At 42.6% G+C, this 13154-nt stretch overlaps 1 protein-coding gene across 1 annotated transcript in view; it reads left to right on the top strand.

Moving 5' to 3' along the window:
- alkal2b (ALK and LTK ligand 2b) overlaps positions 1-13154 on the top strand; it is a 48610-nt gene that overhangs the window by 1102 nt on the left and 34354 nt on the right. The gene's annotated exons all lie outside the window — the stretch shown is intronic.

Raw genomic sequence — 13154 nt, 5'->3', positions numbered from 1 at the left:
TGTCAATGTGACCACCAGTAGCAATAGAAAGATACGGACTTCAGAGTCTTGGTGAATGTGGAATTGGGGTTGCCGTTGCTGATATCTCACAACATGCACAATGTGGAGAAAGAAAAATACTGCCAAGGTGGCCAACTCTCTCCCTCTATGTCCCTTTTCCTGTAGCTTGTTCAGCCTGAGCTCTGTTCATTCTCCAAGTCATTCCATATTCCAAGGAGAATGCCTACTAGTGCACCCAGGTCTGGAGCAACAGTCTGTGCATAAGTCTTGAAGCCTGGAAAAGGTACTTCATCACTGGTCACACTTCCTGCTGAGTTTTGGCAACTTGAAACAAATACAGAAAGCAAAGGCTGATAGATTTAGACCAACTACCAGAAAAAATGAATCAGCAAGTGACCTGTAGGTGGTAGATGATTCCCAAATAGCAATGGGTAGGGGGCCCTTCGTGCTGCTGATGCATCTCCATTAATGCAGCTTCCATAGCGGGCATCAGGTGGAGTACAGGACTCTAAAATGGCAGCATTTCTGAAAAAGAGCATTGCACACTGATTGGCATCATGATTTCCTGGCTGTGCATTTGTCTGGGGGTGCTAGTTGTACTCGCAGTAATGCCATTATCAATATGGCATCTGGCACAAATCATGGTGGAAGTGAATATATTGCATTAGAAGCCATTTAGGACCGCACTGGCTTGTTTGCATGTAGGAAAGAGCACGTAAAATCCAGTGGATGGCCTGCTTGCCAACTACCCTTCATCTGTCTGTTATATTCCACTAGTTGCTGGGGAGGTGGGGGAAGGTATTGGACATCCTGCCACCTTTAGGCATAACGAGGTCCTTAAAATGGTCACTTAAAGAGCCACTGAAGAGCCCCATCATAAAACTGCTGGTGTTTTACCTTGGCGGCGGGTGGTTCGTGGTGTTCCCTGAAGCATTAGCTGCGCAATATGATGTTAGGCCTGGTCATCATGTGTCCTTTGAAGGCATCTTCCTCCAGTTCATTTTCCCTGATCCACCTTGGCTCCTTGGTCCTGTAGTTCCAACAGTAGCAGCTTCAGTAGGATGCAGAGCTGGGCTGAGAGGTGACAGCTGGAGTTTAACCCTGAAAAGTGTGAGGTGATTCATTTTGGAAGGACAAATTTGAAAGCAGAATACAGGGTTAACGGAAAGATTCTTGGCAGTGTGGAAGAGCAGAGGGATCTTGGGGTTCATGTCCACAGTTCCCTGAAAGCTGCCACCCAGGTTGGATAGAGTTGTTAAGAAGGCATATGGTGTGTTAGCTTTCATTAATAGAGGGATTGAGTTCAAGAGCCATGAAGTTATGCTCCAGCTATACAAAAGCCTGTTTCGGCCACATCTGGAGTATTGTGTCCAGTTCTGATTGCCTCATTACAGGAAAGATGTGGAAGCGTTGGAAAAGGTGCAGAGGAGATTTACCAGGATGTTGCCTGGAATGGAGGGAAGGACTTACAAGGAAAGGTTGAGAGAACTAGGGTTTTTCTCTTTAGAACGATGAAGGATGAGAGGTGTACAAAATGATCAGAGGTATAGATAGAGTGGACAGCCAGAGACTTTTCCTAGGATGGAGGTAGCTATTACAAGGGGGCATAGTTTTAAAGTGAGTGGAGGTAGATATAGGGGAGATGTCAGACATAGGTTCTTTACTCAGAGAGTGGTAGGGGCGTGGAATGCATTGCCAGAGAGGGTAGTAGAGTCGGCCTCATTAGTGGCATTTAAGCGGCTATTAGATAGGCATATGGATGATAATATAAGGTCGGGGTGGAGGTTAGATAGACCTTAGGATGAGGGTAAAAGTTCGGCACAACATCGTGTGCCGTACGGCCTGTACTGTGCTGTACTGTTCTATGTTCTATGTTTTATATTCTATGTTCTCCTACCAGGCACTGTTTTCCAAGCAACTGGGCTTCTGATTGGTCAAAGTGCTGGAAATCATGTCCTAAAGCAATCAACATGGCTACAGCATTATTTTGTTACAGGCAAGCTATTGGGATGAAAAGCAAGCTCCCTTCCCAACTTTTTCACCAGGATGAAATCACAGCTTCTCATAAAATCCATCCCAGTGTGTTAAAAGCATATTTGAAGCTTGGTGGCTCAAAGGAAAAATAAATCTGAGTACTCTGATGCTAATCGTATCAATAAAATAAAGTATGAATGCAGTGGAGATTAAGAAGGACACTATTGTTGAGAGTGCTGTTCAATTAAGAGATTAGTTTGACTTGTGACCCTTGACAAAACATACATGAGCAACATTGACATATCATGTCACAGTAGAGTGAAACATTTAATAGAAAAGCAATGTCAGGTCTTAGTTTATACAAAGATGTTAAGTGGAATTAGTCTAATGCATTTCCTGCTAAAGTATAACTAAAGCCTGCAGAGATAATCAGTTATGACATTGGCCTTTTGACCACTGGTTAATTTGTACTGCTACAGCAATATGAAAAGTCATGCTGACATTGGCAGCACAAGTCTGTGTTGAAGAATATTTTTGGATTGTGTTGTGCAATTATTGGAACATTTTTTCAACAATAACTTGAGTGCGTCTAATACATTAACATAGTATAATGTCTCAAAGGCACTTCGCTGATAGAATCATTCGTGTGACATTTTGAACAGTGCTGTTAATTATGTTTCACATAATGCCATTATGTAATGAAAACATATGATGTGTGTAAAGTAAGAATGCTATCATACTTATGTTTGTGCATTAATAATCTGGAGATCTATACCAATAATCCAATGAGCAAATAAATTCTAAAAGTTTAAGAATTTTAATTCATTTTTTAAAACGTCTGAGTAGAGACTTGTGTTGTGTCAGTTTTGGTTGAATGCAAACTCTGTTGCTAAATATAACAGCGTTTTGTGGTGAAGTTTGCACTCCACCCCAATCAATGCACCATCAAAGTATAGAAGAAGCCAATTTGGGTTAGTGTCACTCTATATTGTAAATCAGCTGTCCAGCCAACTGAGCTAGAGGATGATTGAGGAGGAGATCATGGACATGCAAATGGGCACAGCCTTAAGTGAGTTTGAAAATAAGAATGAGGAGAATTTTACTATCCAGATGTCACTTGACCAGATGCCAGTGTATGTCATTGAATTTGGGGTGATGGAGGAATAAGACTTGCTGCGAGTTAAGACACGAGTAGCTGAGTTTTGGATGATCTGAACCTTATGTAAGATAGAATGTGGGAGATCAACCAAGAGTGTATTTGAATAGTTAAGTCAGGAGGTAATGAAGGCATGCACGAAATTATAAGAATGTTAGGAATAGAAACAAGGGGAGTCTATATAGCTCCTCTGGCTCACTCAACTATTCAATGGCTGATCTTTAATTTAATTTGCCTGCCTATTCCCTCTTTTCCAGTCTACCCAGACCCCACCCTCTTGATTCACTGAGAAAGCAAAAATTTGTCTATTTCAATCTTTACATATATTCAAATTGGAACATTGAGAACACTCTGAAGTAAATCATTCCAAAACATTGATTTGAGACATTTCTTCTTATCTCAGTCCAAAATGATCAATTTCCTATCCCTAGTCTGTGCTAGATCTCCCAGCCAGGGGAAATAATCTCTGTGTCTGCTATGTCAAGACCATTCAGAAGTTTGAATGTTTCAATGTGATCACCACTGAATTCCTCTAAATTTCAAAGAGTTTGGCCCAATTTATACAGCCTCTCTCATCATTGCAAACCCTCTATTCCTAAAAACCAACATATTGAACCTTTGTAAGGGTGCATCCACATCGCTCTAAATAAATATCAACATTTACAGGTTTCACACCTCTTAAAAATACATTTTGTTTTTCTACTCTTACTACGAAAGCAAATACCATCACACTTCCCCACATACTGCAACTGCCATACAGTTGCACACTGACCTAATTGCCTATTACTCTTTTCAACTCTTTATGTATTCCTCATACACTCTTTACTCTTACTGAGCTTTGTATGACCGGCAAGTATCAATTCAATTCTCATTGTCTCTTCATCTAGATCATCAATATAAATTGTAAGTAGCCATGGTCCCAGAGTTGAGCCTTGCAATATTCCACTAGTTACAGACTGCTAATTTAAATGCCACATTTATAGAACATAGAACATAGAACATTATAGCGCATTACAGGCCCTTCGGCCCTCGATGTTGCGCCGACCTGTGAAACCAATCTGAAGCCCATCTAACCTAAACTATTCCATTATCATCCATATGTTTATCCAATGACCATTTAAATGCCCTTAAAGTGGGCGAGTCTACTATTTTTGCAGGCAGGGCATTCCACGCCTTACTACTCTCTGAGTAAAGAACCTACCTCTGACATCTGTCCTATATCTATCACCCCTCAATTTAAAGCTATGTCCCCTCGTGCTAGCCATCACCATCCGAGGAAAAAGGCTCCCACTGTCCACCCTATCTAATCCTCTGATCATCTTGTATGTCTCTATCAAGTCACCTCTTAACCTTCTTCTCTCTAACAAAAACAGCCTCAAGACCCTCAGCCTTTCCTCATAAGACCTTCCCTCCATACCAGGCAACATCCTGGTAAATCTCCTCTGCACCCTTTCCAATGCTTCCACATCCTTCCTATAATGCGGTGACCAGAACTGTACGCAATACTCCAAGTGCGGCCGCACCAGAGTTTTGTACAGCTGCAACATGACCTCATGGCTCCGAAACTCAATCCCTCTACCAATAAAACCTAACATACTGTACGCCTTCTTAACAACGCTATCAACCTGGGTGGCAACTTTCAGTGAACTATGCACATGGACACCGAGATCTTTCTGCTCATCCACACTACCAAGAATCTTACCACTAGCCCAGTAATCTGTATTCCTGTTACTCCTTCCAAAGTGAATCACCTCACACTTTTCCGCATTAAACTCCATTTGCCACCTCTCAGCCCAGCTCTGCAGCTTATCTATGTCCCTCTGTAACCTGCAACATCCTTCCGCACTATCCACAACTCCACTGACTTTGGTGTCATCCGCAAATTTACTAACCCATCCTTCTACGCCCTCATCCAGGTCATTTATAAAAATGACAAACAGCAGTGGCCCCAAAACAGATCCTTGAGGTACACCACTAGTAACTGAACTCCAGGATGAACATTTCCCATCAACCACCACCCTCTGTCTTCTTACAGCTAGCCAATTTCTGATCCAAACCGCTAAATCACCCTCAATCCCATGCCTCCGTATTTTCTGCAATAGCCTACCATGGGGAACCTTATCAAACGCTTTACTGAAATCCAAATACACCACATCAACCGCTTTACCCTCATCCACCTGTTTGGTCACCTTCTCGAAGAACTCAATAAGGTTTGTGAGGCACGACCTACCCTTCACAAAACCGTGTTGACTATCCCTAATCAAATTATTCCTTTCTAGATGATTATAAATCCTATCTCTTATAATCCTTTCCAACACTTTACCCACAACCGAAGTAAGGCTCACTGGTCTATAATTACCAGGGTTGTCTCTACTCCCCTTCTTGAACAAGGGGACAACATTTGCTAGTCTCCAGTCGTCTGGCACTATTCCTGAAGACAATGACGACATAAAGATCAAAGCCAAAGGCTCTGCAATCTCCTCTCCAGCTTCCCAGAGAATCCTAGGATAAATCCCATCCGGCCCAGGGGACTTATCTATTTTCACACCTTCCAGAATTGCTAATACCTCCTCCTTATGAACCTCAATCCCGTCTAGTCTAATAGACTGTATCTCAGTATTCTCCTCGACTACATTGTCTTTTTCCTGTGTGAATACTGACGAAAAATATTCATTTAGCACCTCTTCTATCTCTTCGGACTCCACGCACAACTTCCCACTACTGTCCTTGACCGGCCCCAATCTTGCTCTAGTCATTCTTTTATTCCTGACATACCTATAGAAAGCTTTAGGATTTTCCTTGATCCTACCTGCTAAAGACTTCTCATGTCCCCTCCTGGCTCTTCTTAGCTCTCTCTTTAGCTCCTTCCTGGCTAACTTGTAACTCTCAAGCGCCCTCACTGAGCCTTCACGCCTCATCTCTACATAAGTCTCCTTCTTCCTCTTGACAAGAGATTCAACTTCTTTAGTAAACCACGGTTCCCTCGCTCGACCACTTCCTCCCTGCCTGACAGGTACATACTTCTCAAGGACACGCAGTAGCTGTTCCTTGAACAAGCTCCACATTTCAATTGTGCCCAGCCCCTGCAGTTTCCTTCTCCATCCTATGCATCCTAAATCTTGCCTCATCGCCTCATAATTGCCTTTCCCCCAGCTATAACGCTTGCCCTGCTTTATATACCTATCCCTTTCCATCGCTAAAGTAAACGTAACCGAATTGTGGTCACTATCACCAAAGTGCTCTCCTACCTCCAAATCTAACACCTGGCCTGGTTCTTTACCCAGTATCAAAACCAATGTGGCCTCGCCTCTTTTTGGCTTATCTACATACTGTGTCAGGAAACCCTCCTGCACACATTGGACAAAAACTGACCCATCTGAAGTACTCGAACTATAACGTTTCCAGTCAATATTTGGAAAGTTAAAGTCCCCCATAACAACTACCCTGTTACTTTCGCTCCTATCCAGAATCATCTTTGCAATCTTTTCCTCTACATCTCTGGAACTTTTCGGAGGCCAAGAGAAAACTCCCAACAGGGTGACCTCTCCTTTCCTGGTTCTAACCTCAGCCTATACTCCCTCAGTAGACGAGTTGTCATCAAACGTCCTTTCTGCCACCGTAATACTGTCCTTGACTAACAATGCCACACCTCCCCCTCTTTTACCACCTTCCCTGATCTTAATGAAACATCTAAACCCCGGAACCTGCAACAACCTTTCCTGTCCCTGCTCTATCCATGTCTCTGAAATGGCCACAACGTCGAAGTCCCAGGTACCAACCCATGCTGCAAGTTCACCCACCTTATTCCGGATGCTCGTGGCATTGAAGTAGACACACTTCAAACCACCTTCCTGCCTGCCGGTACACTCCTGCAACCTTGAAACCTTATTTATGACCTCACTACTCTCAACCTCCTGTACACTGGAGCTACAATTCAGGTTCCCACCCCACTGTTGAATTAGTTTAAACCCTCCCGAAGAGCATTAGCAAATTTCCCCCCCAGGATATTGGTACTCCTCTGGTTCAGGTGTAGACCATCCCGTTTGTAGAGGTCCCACCTACCCCAGAATGAGCCCCAATTATCCAGGTATCTGAATCCCTCCCTCTTGCACCATCCCTGCAGCCACGTGTTCAACTGCTCTCTCTCCCTATTCCTCGCCTCGCTAGCACGTGGCACGGGTAACAAACCAGAGATAACAACTCTGTTTGTTCTAGCTCTAAGCTTCCACCCTAGCTCCTTGAATTTCTGCCTTACGTCCCCATCCCTTTTCCTACCTATGTCGTTGGTGCCTATGTGGACCACAACTTGGGGCTGCTCCCCCTCTCCCTTAAGGATCCCGAAAACACGATCCGAGACATCACGGACCCTGGCACCTGGGAGGCAACACACCAACCGCGAGTCTCTCTCGTTCCCACAGAATCTCCTATCTGTCCCCCTAACTATGGAGTCCCAGGTTTGCATCAGCGAAATGTTTATTGTAGACAAAAGCTTGCTGTGGTTAACTCTTCCTGGTACTTTGTTTGAAGCAATGGTGCCTAATATTAAGTGCATTTCTTTTTAAATCTCACTGTTTTAATTTTTAGGTGATAATTTCATACAATATACAACAATCAAGCCATTTCATTGTTATTATTTTACAAAAGAAAAACCAGCACAGATTATGATTTTTACAACTCTTGATGATGTTTTGGAAAAAAAATCATTGTTTCTTTATTTTATGAAATATACTCAACTGTTCACAATTGAATGTTCTTCTTTAAACGTCACAAGAAAGATTGAAAAATAAGAAGTAGAAATGTATTGAATGAATTATTCTCTGAAGAGTACAAGGCTCAAGAATGAATGGAATCCAGTAAGCTATGTCGGGAAAAGAAGCTTAACAACAATGAAGAAGCAATTAGCCAAGCTACTAACTGTGATTTTTACCGCAATAAACTTCAAAGGCACATTGTCAAAAAGGAATCAAAACCCAGGGGAAGAGCTGTGGCCTGCAATGTAGGGCACAATGAAGGTTATTTAAAATGAAGGCTGGTCTTTAAAAGCCTGAAGATAGAGAGTTTATCAGTGAAAGAATGAGATAAGGGCATAAGATGTATTGTTTATATTTCACAGTGTTAAGTCAGGGTGGAAAGAATGGCAGCTAAATTGCACAAAACTTGAAGACAAATTGTAAGGATCAACTTGTCTGACTAACTCTTGCCTATTGATTGAACTGCAGGCAGCATGCCAACTTCATGCAGTCTGTTCATTACATTGATTGCAGAAGCAGCCAATGATAGCTGTGCTGCTCATTAGTTGCCCACATGAGGCAGAGGACCCAATATTGACAATTCCTCACACCAGTCAAAGCTAACTGGCACAGCTTAAAGTTAAACCGATGAAGATGTGCAGTGTGGCTGCAACAGGTGCTGGCAGTCAAGCAAGGAATTGATCTGACCTGGGAAAAGATGAATTGTACACCATGTTGGAAATGGTGTTCCAAGGTCTTCATAATTTGCATTGAAAGAAGAAATGCAAAGTGGGAGAGATGTCCTGCATTCAGGGTGCCGGGAGACCTATCAGAAGGTAGTGAAAGCAGATAGTTCTGCTTTCAACACCAGAAATCCAGTACTGAGGATATAGCAATATACCAGAAATTCAATAACCTCTCAAAAGTGGTCAATGCCAGTCAATACATTTTAAAATACCATATCCTAGAAGCAGTACCAATAGCCTCAGATCAGACCACAGTCAATTGACCACACTCCTATCAATCATTGACTAATATATTCCATCAATTAGGATATATATCTAAAATTCTTATTTTCCATTGCATCCTCACAGACTTAGCGTGGCTTCAAGCCTCACAATAACAATTCATGACTTGCACACACTATTTAGCAATGATAGTCATATCACTCGAACAGATTGCTCAACACTCACTATCACAATTCCATCTCTCTCACAGGGCAAGATAACACAGAATCAGAGGGAGCAGGAGCTAAATGGAGTGGGACATACACTCCTGAATGTCCTGACAGCCATGGAGGAAAGGACTATTATCAGAACAGGAACTTAAGCAGCAGGGATAGGAGCAACGCTGATGAAGATGATAGTATCCTCATACTTCATCTCCTTTCATTCCACAATCACTTCTGATTTGCATATTGTAGATGGTGGAAGCATGCGTTACTTTACCTTCCTGCACCACAAGCTTACCCTCTGCCTTTCTCCTTACAAATACACAAGAACTGGCTAAGCAAATAAAAAGAGAATGCTGATGAAGATACAGCACCATCACTTTATTTCATGCTCACAATCAGTAGCTCAGATTCTGATACTACAAATAGTTTAGAAGACTGCAATTGAGGCAGGATCTGGATGCAGTGAGACTCTGGACAAGAGTGGATTGCTGTCAAGGCAAAGGGTATGGATAACCTAAGTGCCAGCTCACCAGAATGTGAGGTTACGCAGGCGTTTTGGAAAAGAGAACTTCAATGAAGACATTGATGGAGTGGCGAACTGAAGAACACTGATGAAAATGCGTTCAAAATTCCTGCTCAGTTATGACGCCTGCCAGAAAGCCAATGTTTATTGTAAAGACAATGGAAAAATCTGGCACCAACTTGGCACAAGATTTAGTAGAGATCTTGTGACCCATACTTTCTAGTATGGACATGGTGTCCAACTGCATTAGCCCACTTGTGGACTCATTCGTGAAACAGCATCTGAAGCTGGCGTTCCAGCTTCCATCCTGTCACAATGACTTCCTTCAGAAATATGTGTTGCATTAGAAGCTCAGAATAAAGTCACGCAAGGTCAGCTTGTTGCCATACAAGCTCAGGTTCCTGACATCATGGTTGTGAATACCAGTGTTCGGGGGGCTTGTAGGATGTCACAGCAATTTAGCAATCTCTTTTCCTCAGGCATTGCCCCAGGAGGATGAAAGTGGCTCTAAACCTGGCAGACGATGGCACAAAAAAAATACTGATCTTAGAAGGTCAGAATGTCAGCTTCTGTCTGCCCAGCTCTGACATTCTGTCAGTGCCCTTGCTGTTTGCCTGTCGGCTAACTAACCCATACCGCTGTCACCCACATTGAGATGGTGCAGAATGAAAACAAGGAAAGGTACAGGGAAAGCTGGCAGTAAGGCAATGCATTAATGTGATTAGTTAGTATGTGTATGTAAATATGACATAATTCAACTTAATATGCATTGGTTAAGTGTGTTTTTTGGTGGTGACTTTTACTTTGTCAATGTGACCACCAGTAGCAATAGAAAGATACGGACTTCAGAGTCTTGGTGAATGTGGAATTGGGGTTGCCGTTGCTGATATCTCACAACATGCACAATGTGGAGAAAGAAAAATACTGCCAAGGTGGCCAACTCTCTCCCTCTATGTCCCTTTTCCTGTAGCTTGTTCAGCCTGAGCTCTGTTCATTCTCCAAGTCATTCCATATTCCAAGGAGAATGCCTACTAGTGCACCCAGGTCTGGAGCAACAGTCTGTGCATAAGTCTTGAAGCCTGGAAAAGGTACTTCATCACTGGTCACACTTCCTGCTGAGTTTTGGCAACTTGAAACAAATACAGAAAGCAAAGGCTGATAGATTTAGACCAACTACCAGAAAAAATGAATCAGCAAGTGACCTGTAGGTGGTAGATGATTCCCAAATAGCAATGGGTAGGGGGCCCTTCGTGCTGCTGATGCATCTCCATTAATGCAGCTTCCATAGCGGGCATCAGGTGGAGTACAGGACTCTAAAATGGCAGCATTTCTGAAAAAGAGCATTGCACACTGATTGGCATCATGATTTCCTGGCTGTGCATTTGTCTGGGGGTGCTAGTTGTACTCGCAGTAATGCCATTATCAATATGGCATCTGGCACAAATCATGGTGGAAGTGAATATATTGCATTAGAAGCCATTTAGGACCGCACTGGCTTGTTTGCATGTAGGAAAGAGCACGTAAAATCCAGTGGATGGCCTGCTTGCCAACTACCCTTCATCTGTCTGTTATATTCCACTAGTTGCTGGGGAGGTGGGGGAAGGTATTGGACATCCTGCCACCTTTAGGCATAACGAGGTCCTTAAAATGGTCACTTAAAGAGCCACTGAAGAGCCCCATCATAAAACTGCTGGTGTTTTACCTTGGCGGCGGGTGGTTCGTGGTGTTCCCTGAAGCATTAGCTGCGCAATATGATGTTAGGCCTGGTCATCATGTGTCCTTTGAAGGCATCTTCCTCCAGTTCATTTTCCCTGATCCACCTTGGCTCCTTGGTCCTGTAGTTCCAACAGTAGCAGCTTCAGTAGGATGCAGAGCTGGGCTGAGAGGTGACAGCTGGAGTTTAACCCTGAAAAGTGTGAGGTGATTCATTTTGGAAGGACAAATTTGAAAGCAGAATACAGGGTTAACGGAAAGATTCTTGGCAGTGTGGAAGAGCAGAGGGATCTTGGGGTTCATGTCCACAGTTCCCTGAAAGCTGCCACCCAGGTTGGATAGAGTTGTTAAGAAGGCATATGGTGTGTTAGCTTTCATTAATAGAGGGATTGAGTTCAAGAGCCATGAAGTTATGCTCCAGCTATACAAAAGCCTGTTTCGGCCACATCTGGAGTATTGTGTCCAGTTCTGATTGCCTCATTACAGGAAAGATGTGGAAGCGTTGGAAAAGGTGCAGAGGAGATTTACCAGGATGTTGCCTGGAATGGAGGGAAGGACTTACAAGGAAAGGTTGAGAGAACTAGGGTTTTTCTCTTTAGAACGATGAAGGATGAGAGGTGTACAAAATGATCAGAGGTATAGATAGAGTGGACAGCCAGAGACTTTTCCTAGGATGGAGGTAGCTATTACAAGGGGGCATAGTTTTAAAGTGAGTGGAGGTAGATATAGGGGAGATGTCAGACATAGGTTCTTTACTCAGAGAGTGGTAGGGGCGTGGAATGCATTGCCAGAGAGGGTAGTAGAGTCGGCCTCATTAGTGGCATTTAAGCGGCTATTAGATAGGCATATGGATGATAATATAAGGTCGGGGTGGAGGTTAGATAGACCTTAGGATGAGGGTAAAAGTTCGGCACAACATCGTGTGCCGTACGGCCTGTACTGTGCTGTACTGTTCTATGTTCTATGTTTTATATTCTATGTTCTCCTACCAGGCACTGTTTTCCAAGCAACTGGGCTTCTGATTGGTCAAAGTGCTGGAAATCATGTCCTAAAGCAATCAACATGGCTACAGCATTATTTTGTTACAGGCAAGCTATTGGGATGAAAAGCAAGCTCCCTTCCCAACTTTTTCACCAGGATGAAATCACAGCTTCTCATAAAATCCATCCCAGTGTGTTAAAAGCATATTTGAAGCTTGGTGGCTCAAAGGAAAAATAAATCTGAGTACTCTGATGCTAATCGTATCAATAAAATAAAGTATGAATGCAGTGGAGATTAAGAAGGACACTATTGTTGAGAGTGCTGTTCAATTAAGAGATTAGTTTGACTTGTGACCCTTGACAAAACATACATGAGCAACATTGACATATCATGTCACAGTAGAGTGAAACATTTAATAGAAAAGCAATGTCAGGTCTTAGTTTATACAAAGATGTTAAGTGGAATTAGTCTAATGCATTTCCTGCTAAAGTATAACTAAAGCCTGCAGAGATAATCAGTTATGACATTGGCCTTTTGACCACTGGTTAATTTGTACTGCTACAGCAATATGAAAAGTCATGCTGACATTGGCAGCACAAGTCTGTGTTGAAGAATATTTTTGGATTGTGTTGTGCAATTATTGGAACATTTTTTCAACAATAACTTGAGTGCGTCTAATACATTAACATAGTATAATGTCTCAAAGGCACTTCGCTGATAGAATCATTCGTGTGACATTTTGAACAGTGCTGTTAATTATGTTTCACATAATGCCATTATGTAATGAAAACATATGATGTGTGTAAAGTAAGAATGCTATCATACTTATGTTTGTGCATTAATAATCTGGAGATCTATACCAATAATCCAATGAGCAAATAAATTCTAAAAGTTTAAGAATTT

The sequence above is a fragment of the Rhincodon typus genome, chromosome 5 (assembly GCF_021869965.1).
Source record: "Rhincodon typus isolate 14 chromosome 5, sRhiTyp1.1, whole genome shotgun sequence".
NCBI classification, from domain to species: domain Eukaryota; kingdom Metazoa; phylum Chordata; class Chondrichthyes; order Orectolobiformes; family Rhincodontidae; genus Rhincodon; species Rhincodon typus.
This window is presented reverse-complemented; position numbering and strand designations above follow the sequence as displayed.